Source organism: Tamandua tetradactyla, chromosome 1, assembly GCF_023851605.1.
Source record: "Tamandua tetradactyla isolate mTamTet1 chromosome 1, mTamTet1.pri, whole genome shotgun sequence".
Taxonomy (NCBI): Eukaryota; Metazoa; Chordata; class Mammalia; order Pilosa; family Myrmecophagidae; genus Tamandua; species Tamandua tetradactyla.
In genome coordinates, this window is record NC_135327.1 from 155,104,561 (window position 1) to 155,118,114 (window position 13,554).

General features: G+C 40.2%; 1 non-coding gene across 1 annotated transcript; it reads left to right on the plus strand.

Annotated features, from left to right (window-relative positions):
- Positions 1 to 13,052: 13,052 nt before the first annotated feature.
- On the plus strand, positions 13,053 to 13,241 carry LOC143653874 (U2 spliceosomal RNA). Its single transcript, XR_013161581.1, has one exon. It is a non-coding gene; the product is annotated as a U2 spliceosomal RNA (small nuclear RNA).
- The last annotated feature ends 313 nt before the right edge of the window (positions 13,242 to 13,554 follow it).

Consider the following 13,554-nt stretch of genomic DNA (forward strand, 5'->3'; position numbering starts at 1 on the left):
TGCCTGTGCAAATGTCTACCAGCAGAGAATTTCATTTTAAAAATATCTTTTTATGCATTGAGAGAGAAATTATGCACCAACATTATGGAAGCACAAAAGAGAATAGCATGCTTGGAGATTAATAAGTAATCTTGGGTTGCTTAAGTATATCCATATGGTGTAAAGTCATGGAGCAAAGCCTAGGAAGTTTATTTGAGCTAGATCATAGGGCTAGATCACACATCCTTTTGTGATGTGCTGAAGAGTTGTTTTTTTTTTAAGTGAGAATGTTATAATTAGAATTTTGCATTAAAATATATATCTGGCAATATTAAAGAAAATGGTTTGAACGGAAAAATAACTAGAATGAGAGAGGTCAGTAGAGAGTTATTACTTATTTAAGTAAAAAAAGATTGGGATTATGACTTAATCTGAATGACTGTCAATAGCCCAATCTCAATCCACACAAACAGGGCACATAATACACTTTTCTCAGAAAATATATAGGGTAAAGAAATAAGAAGTCCAACCACTGAGTTCTGGGTAATTTCAACATATATATTGCCAAACTGAGGAAGAGCATTAAAGAAGCTCTTAAATGGCTACTTTGAAAAAAAAAATTCAAAAATAAGGTCACTCTGGCCAAGGAAAAAACTTAAGAAGGAAAATAAAGTAACATTAAGACTGAAAAAGATCAAGTCAAATTAGAACCGAAAATATTTATTGGGTTTCTCTAGAATGTGCATTTTTGTAATTACTTTCCAGAAAGATTGTCAAAAGGAAGTCAGATTTCAGAAGGTGAAACAGTCATGAGTGAAACTTGGAGCAGAGACTACTCTTTCAAGATGCTGCAAAGACATAGTATCCAATTTAGAAGCATCTGGACCTAAGGATAATAAATTTTAAGATGAAGAAATGTGTGTAGGACAAAGTGAAAGAGAAAATAGAGGGTGTGGCATTGAAAATACAAGAAAAAGCATAGTTTATTTTAAAGCACCTTGAACAGATAAAGATTCTGGGGTTGTGCAGGCAGGGAATCAAGAACAAAGGTATAGATTTCCCTTTATTGGAGTATGGGAGGGGTGTCCTTAATATAGTAGAAAGGCGACAAGGAAAGTGCCTGAACATGATTGAATCTTGAATGAATGCTAGCCATTTGGGGGTAATGGAATATTGAAAGTTTTACATTTTTTACCTTGTGATGATCATATGTTCAAGATAATATGCTGCAAAAAGCAATTGAGGTGTTTTAAAAGACTTAAGGACAGTGATAAATGTTTGAGGTAGTATCATCTAGGTATCCTTAAAGAAATAAAGGGGTTTCTGAAGAAGCAGTTGAAGTTGGAAGCCTTGTATTGCATTAGGGCTCAACTCTATTGGCTCTGTGGTTTTCCTTAGCACCTTGAGCAGCTCAGATGCAGGAGTACAGAGGGTGGATCACACGTCACGTAGTTAACAGCGCTTTGGAAGAAGAGTGGGAGAAATCGTTAAGGGATAGGCAAAATGACAGTTGAAATGATTGACCATAAACCAATGGATAGTAAATGAAATTAAATCAGAAGGGTACCTATAACCTGGGGCAATAGAGAGGAATTGAGGAATTGGAATTATGCTAAAGTCAGGCAACAGGTGCCGGAATTATGCAATGAGCAGAAAGTAGTATAATGATGAAAGATCGTGAGCAAAGTAAGTTTGGTGGTGTAAGAATTTGTTAGTGGAAGAATTCTGGAGGATGAAAACCGCTCATAGGCTTTTGTTTGTTCGTGTGTGTAACACTGTTGGAATACTGCCTCCATTACTTACATTTTCCCCCACTGACCTTAAAACCTTCATCCCACCGTATGAATGACAAAGCAAAGTGTGGGATTCTCCAGGCATTTGGTATCATCTGGATTCCTGCTAATCAAAAGTGAATCCCAGCCGAACACAGAGTATTTATTCCTAAGACTGGCTATAGGTTTATCTTGGTTGGAGAAAAGTTTCTATAGCAGAATTGCAATTCTCTATCTTCCTCCCAAGGGTATTTCTACCCATGGAACAACACTCAAGTGCTTTCTATTTACAACTTCACTTCCTGCTATGAAATCCTGCACATGTCTACTACATACACCTTTCCTTATCTTCCACTTTCTAATCTAAGCACAAATCTACTTCACCACACCGAATAATGTAATGAGAAAAAAGGCACGTACAAAAAAGCACAAAAATAATAGAACCTAATACATTTGTATCATAAGAGATAAGCAATTGAGAATAGAATTGAATGCAAACAAAAACTACTTAAATGAAATTGGTAGTAAAATAGAAAATACATCTGACCTTGAAGCCAGTTAATTTCTTTTGAATGTTAGTATAGTATATACTGTCTAGCCTTTGGTGGATTATCAAATATCTTGGAACCTCAGCTTCCTTATGTTTAAAATTAGTGATTTTTTTTTTTTAGCTTCTCTTTAAGCTCCCTACCTGTTTGGAAATTCTATGGAAGATAATCAGTTTTTAAAAAAAAAAATCGATTCAATCAACTGATTTTTTCATCAGTTTCTTAACTTCATTGAAGATTTCATAAATCTTGTGAGGTCCTTTTTTTAAAAAAATATGCCTTGTTTTTGAAGCATTTCATTTTTTAATTTCATCTTGAAGTTCTTCAATTTTTTCCCTATACTTCAAAGCTATATTACTAGCATATAAAGATTTTCAATTGTTACATTTTCCTGGCAAATTGCATCTTTATCATTATTTATTGCCTCTCCTTATCTCCAGCAATGTCCTTTGCGTTAAAGTCTTCTTTATGAGATAATGGTACAGTGTAGAGAGCCGCTTTCCGGGTTTGGCCTAGTGGACACGCTGCAGCCTGCTCTAGAGTTCCCCCCGCCCATCGAGTGAGCCAAGATGGCGCTCACATCCTGCTTTTGCAAATGACGCACACGCCCACCAACCCTATCTTCCAATCACCTCTGTATACGTGGCACTAACCTATTGGGTTTGGGCACAGTATATAAGAGGTTACCCGGACGGGGTGGGCGGAGACGACCCACAGGGAGCCGTGCCTGACGGCCGCATAGAGGTTGCTCCCCCGCGGGAAATTTCGCCCGCGCGGAACCTGTAACAGAGAATGCAAGCTTAACTCCAGTAAAGGTCTGTGCTTACAACTGCTACGTGTCTTGGACCTGTGTTTCTCACCAGCGCGGATTTGTCTGCGTCTGTCTCTCTCTCCCTCCTGTTCCCTCCGCCGGCCGGGGACCAGAAGCTGAGCGAGAAGTCGCGGACAAGTGGTGGCCCGTACGGGGACCCTTCTGCTGCCTTTCCCCGAGCTGGTGAGGACGCGCATCCTGAGTTCGCGGCGGACTTTCCACGCCTGATCACCGTGGGAAGGTGAGTGCTTCCTATTACGTGAGAGTTAAGGGCTGTGGGCGTTCAGGTAGCCCCAGTGACTCGGAAGAGCTCTCCGAGTGATTAAAGACAGTGCCGACTGCAAGCATGGGGCAGTCAGGAAGTTCACCTTTGTTAGCTCCCTTAAAGACCCTTTTAGCGGACGGCTCCTGTGAAAGTGAGCCGCCCACTTGCAAGCCGCCAGAGTCAGACGTTAGTTCGGACGACTCTGACTCGGAGTCAGATAGTAATGAGACCGAGGGTGCAGACGCGCCTCCGCTGATCGATTGGGGGAGGCCCCCTGTCTCACCCACGCAGCCTTCGGCTCCGCCAGCGCCTGCTGCAGGGGCGCGGTGGCTTCCGGTGAATGGTTTTGGTGATCTCGCCAAAAACCCTCACCACGGGCTCCCTCTGGTGGCCGAATCAGGTAATTACAGTGGCTGCTCTCCAACTTCTAAGCGCTTGTTAAAAGGAATGGGATATGTCCCCGGCAAAGGCTTAGGAGCCTCATTGCAGGGGCGCGCAAGGCCTATACAAGCTGTCTCCAATTCTGACAGACGAGGCCTGGGTTTTTCCTAGGGGCCACTGAGGGGAGACTCCCACCCACACCTATAAAACTAAAGTGGAAGACCAGTACCCCAGTGTGGGTGCCTCAGTGGCCCTTACCAAAAGAAAAGCTGTCAGCATTGCATACTCTAGTGTCTATACAGCTAAAAGAGAGCCATATCATTCCCTCCACATCGCCTTGGAACACACCCATATTTGTCATAAAGAAAAAATCAGGCAGATGGAGATTGTTACATGATTTAAGAGCCGTTAATAATTGCATGGAGTCCTTAGGACCTGTTCAGATGGGGTTGCCCCTTCTCTCAGCTCTGCCAGAGCATTGGTCTATTTTCATCTTAGACATCAAAGACTTACTAAAGAAACAGAAAGGGGGAATAGGTCACGGCCTGTCCCCAAAGGCTCAACTGTCTATAGCCTTGTTTACGTACAATTTTTTAAATGAAAACTCACAAGGAATGACACCTGCTCTTCAGCACACCACTCCAAGTCCTCCACATAGAGGTCTAGTCCGTTGGAAGGATGTCCTGTCAGGACAATGGCAAGGCCCTGACCCAGTGCTCAGCTGGGCCAGAGGCTCTGTTTGTGTTTTTCCCCAGGAGCCAGGACGTCAACCAGTGTGGGTTCCGGAAAGACTGGTGAGAACCGTGACGTCGCCCGAGGACGCCAAGGAACTGTTGCCCAGAAAATTGATAAGCCTTCAACCTGAACCATCAGATCAGGCCTCCAACTCTGCTGATGACGGCGGCGACTGACGAGATAGCAACGAAAGCGCCGGTCACCCTTCGATTGTTTAGAAGGGGGACCAGTTTTAATAACCCCCGTTGCCTTCGACCTTTCCAAACTGGGCGAGACTGTACAAAGTCTGTGGAACCGAGTCACCTCATGGTTCTCTTGGCCCAATTTGACTACTTGGATTCTCGTGGCAGTGGGACTATTAGTGGGCTTAGTCACTGTTAAATGTTTGTTAGAACGCTTGTTCCAGACACAGCAGCAACTACGTGTTTCTACCATGTTAGCTATGTCTTCCCAGTCAAATGTGGGTGTGCGTCCCTCCTCGATAGATAGCCCGTCTGAATCACCTGGGGCAAAGCTCTTGTCAGCAAGGTTTGTTGCAGGCTCCCTGGCCACTACCCGTGTTTAGCTAGGCACCAGAGGCTGTTAATTTTGCGCGCCTAGCCGCCTCGACGGTGGAGCTGCGGCCGCAGTCCTGGCCAGACTGGGCTTGGCTCTAGCCATTGCACCGAGGCCTCCGCAGCGTTTCCTATGCCCTGGCTGTCGCTCTCATAATCCCCGCTTGACCCAGTTGCGAGGCGAAGCACTGCAGGGAGGAGTCACGTGGTATCCAGTTCACGGACTCTCCGGTCTCTATATGAGGTGAGCATTCTGGTCGGTGCCAGAGGTTCAGCCGCTAGATGGCTGGAGCCTAGTCCAGACTCCCCAAAGCACCAAAACAAGTAGTGGGCTAATCAAGCTCACGGGAGCACCATCATCAATAGAGACACTGGGTACAAGAATACGGTCTACGGACCATGCCTCTTATAAAAACAAAAAGGGGGAGATGTAGAGAGCCGCTTTCCGGGTTTGGCCTAGTGGACACGCTGCAGCCTGCTCTAGAGTTCCCCCCGCCCATCGAGTGAGCCAAGATGGCGCTCACATCCTGCTTTTGCAAATGACGCACACGCCCACCAACCCTATCTTCCAATCACCTCTGTATACGTGGCACTAACCTATTGGGTTTGGGCACAGTATATAAGAGGTTACCCGGACGGGGTGGGCGGAGACGACCCACAGGGAGCCGTGCCTGACGGCCGCATAGAGGTTGCTCCCCCGCGGGAAATTTCGCCCGCGCGGAACCTGTAACAGAGAATGCAAGCTTAACTCCAGTAAAGGTCTGTGCTTACAACTGCTACGTGTCTTGGATCTGTGTTTCTCACCAGCGCGGATTTGTCTGCGTCTGTCTCTCTCTCCCTCCTGTTCCCTCCGCCGGCCGGGGACCAGAAGCTGAGCGAGAAGTCGCGGACAGTACAGGATACTAGTTTTATTTGGATTAGTAGCTTACTATTATAACCCTTTCTTTGCTTTTATTCACAGCCTTTCTGTTTTCTGTGAGCAGCATATAGTTTTACTTTTCAATTCATTCTGACATCTCTTTCTTATATTTATTATTAGAATTGATAAATTTGAAATTGTTTCACTGTTTTATGTTGACTTTTTATTTTCTCACTTTCTTTTGAATTGACAGAATATTTTTCGTTGTTTGTTTGCTTATTTGCCTTCTTGCCTATCCCCACATTTTTCCATTCAGTTAGTTTGGAAGTTATATTAACTATCTCTATTCTTTTAATGGTTACTCAAGATTAATGTATATATGTAATGTACATATATACTCAATTAATGTATATATGTAACTTAATATGTCCAGAGTTAAGGAATATCTTTTCTCTCTTCCAAAACAATATAATCCCTGAATTTGTGTTTTTCCATGGTTTTAATTCTAATACTTAATTCCCTCAAATTAGATATAGCTTAATATTTTATATCATGTAGTTTTTTTATTAACCTTATAATTTCCATTTTATTTGATTACCATGCCTCTTTTAATTGCAGTCATTCTTTCTTAATAATTTTTAACTTCTTCATGAGCCACATTTTTAAGAAATTCTTTAGAGAGCTCTCTTGGTAATAAGCTCTCTCAGATTTGCCTATTAAAAAAAGTCTTTCTTTTCCCTTCATTCCCAAAAAATAATTTTACAGAATATATGCTTCTATGTTGGAACTCAGATTGCCTCAGAATTGTGAAGATATTGGTCCACAGCTTTCTGGCTTTCATTGTTGTAACTGCCAAGTCAGAGATCAGTCTACTTGTTCTTTTCTATCAGCTTTTCCTTATTTCATTATAATGAGTCACAGTGTGGATGCTTTTGGTTTATCCTTCTTAGAATTGCTTGGGCTTCAAATATGGTAAATTCATCACCATTACTTTGTTAAATATTATCTTCCTCATATTCCCCACCTATAGAAATGACATTGCATATAACTTAGAAATTCTCCCTCTACACTCCGTATTTCTTACCATATCTTTTGTATTTACCACTTCTTTGCCTCACTCTACTGTTTTTTGAATAATTACTTAAGTTTAATTTTCATTAAATTATCATTTTGAATTTTGGGGTGATATGAAGATAGTGTAAATTAAAAACCTAAGCACGTGTAGCTGGAGATTATCAAATCTTAATACATCCAACTATCAGTTTCTCATAGCCTAAAGTATATACATGCACAAATGTATATATGGAAACACACATATGTCTGTGTGTATGTATGTGTATTTCTATCATCACCACCCACTGACTATCTCTCAGGGTTATAATCTGACATAGAGATTTAATATCTGACTTTCCACTTTGAAGAGCTCCTAGTCTCTGCTTTTAGTCATCTTCCCATGAATCATGCAAACCAAAGCTTTAGACTACCAGGGATTGGTAGATGCCCCAGAATAGCCACATAGCAGCTTTAATGCTGCTTTACCTCTCTGAATTTGTCATTTCCCATTATTCTGGGTCTCTAAGAATTTCCTTTTCTCTTGAAATCCCAGGGTTAACTTAGTGGCCCATATTATTGTGCTTTTATTTTTAAAACTCTGATTATTTTCACTACTTAAAAAGAAACCAGGGGGCAGGCCGCAGTGGCTCAGCAGGCAGAGTTCTTGCCTACCATGCCAGAGACCTGGGTTCAATTCCCAGTGCATGCTCATGCCAAAAAAACTAAATAAGAAATAAAGGGTGCATGGTGGTTTAGTGGTAGAATGCTCACCTTCCATGCAGGAGACCTAGGTTCGATTCCCAGACCATGCACCTCCTCCCCACCCCACCCCCCCAAAAAAAGAAAGAAAGAAATCAGACTTTATAAATGTGTTAGTTTCTTTCATCATCAAAATGAGGGGTCAGCAAACTTTGGCCTTCAAGTCAAATGTAGCCCACTGCCTATTTTTGTAAATAAGGTTTTATAGGAACACAGTCACACTCATTTTTTGTATTGTCTGTGGCTATTTTTGTGCTACAAGTGCAGAGTTGCTACAGAGACTGCATGGCCTATAAAGCTAAAAGATTTATTATATGCCTTTGACTGAGAAAATTTGCTGAATGCTGACCTAAATCATAAACATCTTGTTTACCTTGTAGTAAATGTCTTGAAGTTAATAAAACAGTAAAGTATTGTTTGGTCTTGTCATTTGTTTACTTACTACATATCAGTCTAATTTTTAATATTGCTACAGCAGATTAGAACTTCTTTGATGGTATGAAATATATATGTAAAAGGTTTTAGTAGCAGATCCATCATAGAAATGTACTTACTAAATGCTTTCGACGATGATGATGGTGATGGAGCTCTGATCTCTTGAATTCCCATAATTTTCTAATCCATGACAGATATAAGAACAGATATCATTTGAGAGAGTTAAACGTTCTTGTCAAGTCATTTTGGAATGTGGTAAATCACCTTAATTGGGTACGGTTTGCCTCCAGGAATCTTAACTGCTTATGTTCTCTGACACCCTTACTGATAAAACCCATTGCCATAGATTAAAGCTCTGAATGTTGCTCACTTCCTAACATTATAGCTTTTATTACAGGGGAACATCTTTACTATTTATATAATACCTCATGTTCTTCCATGAAAGAAGAAATATGCATTTATATGGAAAAATATATGGTGTTCTAGTCATAGCTTTTCACTACTTTTTACACTGCATTTAACCTCAGTTGCTCAGTTCCACACAGAAAAACAGATGCTATGCAGGTTTGTTTTGTTTAGTTGACACATGTAATTCTTTTTGGGAATGCTTTCCACAGAAGATGAAGGTACAGCCTGCAAAGGGATAAAGAAATGGTCAAATGAAGAATATTGCCATAAAGGATAAAGAAAAATATGTTAGAAAACTTTAGTACTGGGATAAAGAATGATTACTTGGTGAGAGAAGACAGGAGTGAATGAATGAACAGTTTTCACTAAATGGAAGAAAGTGACATGTAAAATGAAATTACTTGTAAAATGGCCCAGATAAAGGGATAGTGTACCAGATATAAGGGGCAGTGGCATTTGCTGAAACACACGAGTGACACTTCCCAGAGAAAGTAGGAAAGTGTTCGGCATAATGGCAGCTAGTGTAGAAAGCATGGAAAGCAGGTTTTCTACAGAGCAATGCTGTTCGTGGCTGGTAGTTATCTATAGAAAATGTAAGTGAGCAATTTTGACAGAGCAGCATGTGAAAGAATAAACTAACCAGAATATCTGGCTGCTGTGGAACCGACTAAGAGAAACTGTATCGGTACAAAACCAAATAAATTTCTTTGAAAACCAGGCAATAAGTCTGCAAAAAGTAAAGAAGAAATACAAACTGAGACAGAAATGAGTAGCATAGCATTTACATTCAATAGATTTAACCAGTATTTGTATGATAATCTCTCATTTGTGTTAGGAGAAAAGAATTTTAGAGTTCTAGTGGACAAGTTACAAAAATTTATAATGTGAAAACTATTGTCATTTACTTATTTTACTGTTGAAAGTCTTTTTTTTTTTTTTTTTTCCTATTTGTGTGGCTATCTTAAGTAAAAGGCATTTACTGAATTAGCTCTGCATACATGGCACATGGTAAGGACTTGGTGGGGAGAGAAAGGTTCCAGAGAGATAAATTTGATTGTGGGGACACAGGATTCTAGCTTAAATAGAGCTTAAAAACTTCAGGCAAAGACAAGGGAAGTTGTACAGCATTGAAGAAAATAGAAAGAGAGTGAGAGTGGCCCAACATAAATAGATTCTTCAATGTTAATAGAAATATATCCGAGGGTTTCTCTGCAAATGTTAAATGCCACATCAAGGTCAAGAATATTCATGAATGCTGTTTTAAAGTGTCATTGTAGAAGTAAGGAAAGTAAAGCCACTCTGGAGGTTATCAATAATAGTCCCCCCGCCCCCACCATGATTTGCTTTCCATTGAAGAGAAACAAGGGAATTTTCCCAAGGGGTTAGGAATTTCATCTCACCCAAACTCACCTATGTTTATTGACTTTCAAACCTTGGTATAAGGCCTATCAGTTTTAAATGGCTGTTCCTAAAGTGGTGTTGAATGTTTGAAATGTAATACCTTTGTTAGATCTGTTTGTGATTTAACATTGTTACAATACATCTTATTATAGAGGCTATTATTTTCATAAGTCCCATAAAACAATGAGTAAATATTTGCAAGGAGAGTTTAATAGATGACATCAAAATGATTCAACACAGTATTTATAAAAGAATATGGCAAGCTGCATATGAAAAAGGCTCCAGAAGTGCTGACAAAACTACTGAAGCAGATTACCTTAAAAGAAAACACATATGGTTCAATTTTGTGCCTTCTTGCTTAACTAAATGTTAATGTTCAGAGGCACATGCTTGCAACCTGCTGAGTGGATCCTATTTTATCCATATGTGTATTATAGAACTAGAGAAGAGAGCTAAAATTCTTATTCTGTTACGTTTTTACAATTCAAGATGAAAAACATGAGCAAATAAATGGACTTCCCTTTTCCTCATACAGGCTCAGGCCCTGAAAGAAATTTCTCTCCCTACAACAAACTACTGACTACTTCTTCCCCTCCAATTTCTGTAACCCTCAGCCCTCTGGAACGCAACGTATTTTGTTTTATTACAGGACATCTCTAAACAGTGAAGACGGGTATTGTGTGAGGACAGAGACAATAATAATCAAATATCCCTTCACTCTCTACAATTTTACTCATCAGCATAGTTCACTCTTCTACAACTTCCTCCCATCAGCCTACTCTATTCTCAACCAGTATAAAACAAGTAACTCAACCCACTCGTCACTGCTTTGTCTTATCTTTTCTCCTTCACAGTCAAACTTTTTGAATGTGTTGATTGCACTCACTTTTCATATTGCTTTCCTACCCAAACTACCTTAAACTACTCCAGTCAAGCTTCTTCCTCAAACCATTTAGGAAAATATGTTCAGCTTAGTCATCAGTGACTTTTATGTTATTAATTTTCTGCCTTCCTCTTTCTTGGCCTCTTAATTTTATTCAACACTGTTGATTATTCCCTTCTTGATACCTCTTTTTAGCTTCTATGACATCACAGCTTCTCTGTTTGTTTCTTTCTTTGTTTTATATCTACAGCTACAGCTACTCCTTCTGCTCATTCTGCTTCCATCTAGGCTTTAAAGCTTGGGGTTTCTTAAGGCTCTGTCCTAGGTTCTGTTATTTCACTCACTGTGCATTCTTTTCAAAAGTGTCCTGAATCATTACGCTGACTTCAATTACCATCCACATTAACAATTCCAAAATTGGAATCATCTCTCACCTAAGCTTCTCCTTTGGACTACAGATTAGTATAGCCTTCTGCCTACTTGGCACCCCCTCCTGCGTGTTTCAGAGGAGCTTTAGACAGGGCAGATCTAAAGGTAACCTACACAGCATCATCTACCTCCCCTATTCCAGAAGAACGGGTGTGAACTTTGGCCCCAATGCTCTACATTCACAGCCAAAGAATTCACAAGATTTGTGACCTTTATCTCTATTTATCTCTAGCATTCAGCCATTTATCTTCAGCTTCTCAACCGATGCCCAATCTAGGTGTTTCACCCATTTTAGTGCAGAAATACCTCTTGAATTCTGCCTGCCTTCCTCAACACTCATCATTTTTTGTCATTAATTTGAACTACTGGGATATACACCTGACAAGACTCATTGCCACCAATCTGTCCCCAATACAATCCTCTGCATTGCTGTCAGTGTTATTCCTCTCCCTCCCAGTATTTAAACTTTAAAGAGATAAAAATGCAAATTATTGCCTAGTTAGGATAGTATATATTTTTGAAACTCATTACCTAGAGGAAATATTCAAATTCTTTATCTTGGCTATGACTTTTACAATTTATTCCCGACTTTTCTGCCCAACCTCACGTCACAATATTCCTCAGCTTCATCAATTCTCATTACAAGCCACAGTGAATTTACTTGTCACCTTTTTCTGGCATTGCCTGTTCTTTTTATGATTCTTCAGTCTTTTCAACTTGATGATTTCACTTCTTACATACTCCTCATCATCCTTCCAGATGCAAGTCAAATATAACATGAAGCCTCTAAGTGCCAACAGTAAAATTTTCTGAGGGTCTTCTGTACTTCTTTGCTTCTGTGCATATATCACTTTTGTCTGATATGAACCATGCTGTATTTTAGTTTTGCTTTCATGCATGTCCGCCGAATGAGACTGTGAGTTTCACCATGGTAAGGGTTATTTTAGTGACCTTTAGGTGCTTATAATATAGCACAGTGCCTGGCACATAATAGACGCTCAATCAAAATTTTAAACTGAACTTTAGAATATCTATAAATTCATAAAGCATAAATAAAGGCATGAGATCATATTGAAGTAGGAATATTAGGAAACCTATATTTGAGGCCTGGTTAAATTAAAACCAAGATCAGATGATGGAAAAATGCAAATGAGAGGCCAAAACCAACTCTTAGGAGCAAAAGCAGGTTTAGGGAGTGTCCAGTTTTAGACACTGGGTTAACATCCGCAAAAAATGTATGATGTGAGCAATGTATATCGGGGAGTTATTCAGTGGACAAATCTGAGGTCAAACCACAAAGAATGGGGACAAAGAGGAGAGCTAGTATACATACATGGTTTTTAAGAAACATTCCAGTGGGCTACATTTTGCTGTAGCCACTTTTGAAAGCCCAGAATTCCACCTTCCTGAGCCTTTTTACCTGGTTTCATATGCTTTTGCTGCTTCTTATCGCTAAGGTCCAAGTCACAAAATCTTTAATGTCTGTTCTGGGTTGACTTGTGACCCCCTAAAAAGATGCATTGAAATCCTAACATCCAATACCTCAGAATGTGAATTTATTTGGAGATGGGTCATTAGAGATGGAATTAGGCAAGTTAAAATGAGTTATGGTGGACTTAGGTAAGCCCTTCATCCAGCATGACTAGGTGTCCTTGTAAGAAGAGCAAATCTGGACACAGAGACAGACACAGGAGGGGAGGGGGATATGTGAGGGGAGAGACAAAGGGAAGAGCATCATGTCCCGCCTGAGCCAGAGATTGAAGCTCAAGAATTGCCATCCATCGCTTCTTGGCCTTTTGGCTAAGATCAAGTGTAGTATCTGTTCTTATCAGTTTAATATCTGATACGTCCTCTATCTGAGGACAATATCTTAAACGGATTTTTGGAGTTGGGATGGAATAGGATCTTGCTCCGTCCGCTCCACTCATCGACCTGGTATTGCAGTATCTCCAGGAATGGTGCACTCCCCTTGGGGGAATAATAAAAGTATACAAAGTGGAAAAAAAAAGAATTGCCATCCAAGCATCAGAAGCTAGGAAGAGATAAGAAAGGATTCTCCTCCACTGATTTCTATATTCTTGCCTCCAGAACTGTGAGGTAAGAAAGTTCTGTTGTTTTACACATCCAGTTTGTGGTCTCTGTTATGGGAGCCCTAGGAAAATGAATGCAACGTTCTTTCTTCTTTAAATGCCCTGTGGGTCTCCCAAGCTCCAGTGCTTCTTTCAGGCATGTTGAACTATTTGTATTTCTATTAATGCTCCTTTTTTTTCTCACGTCTTATC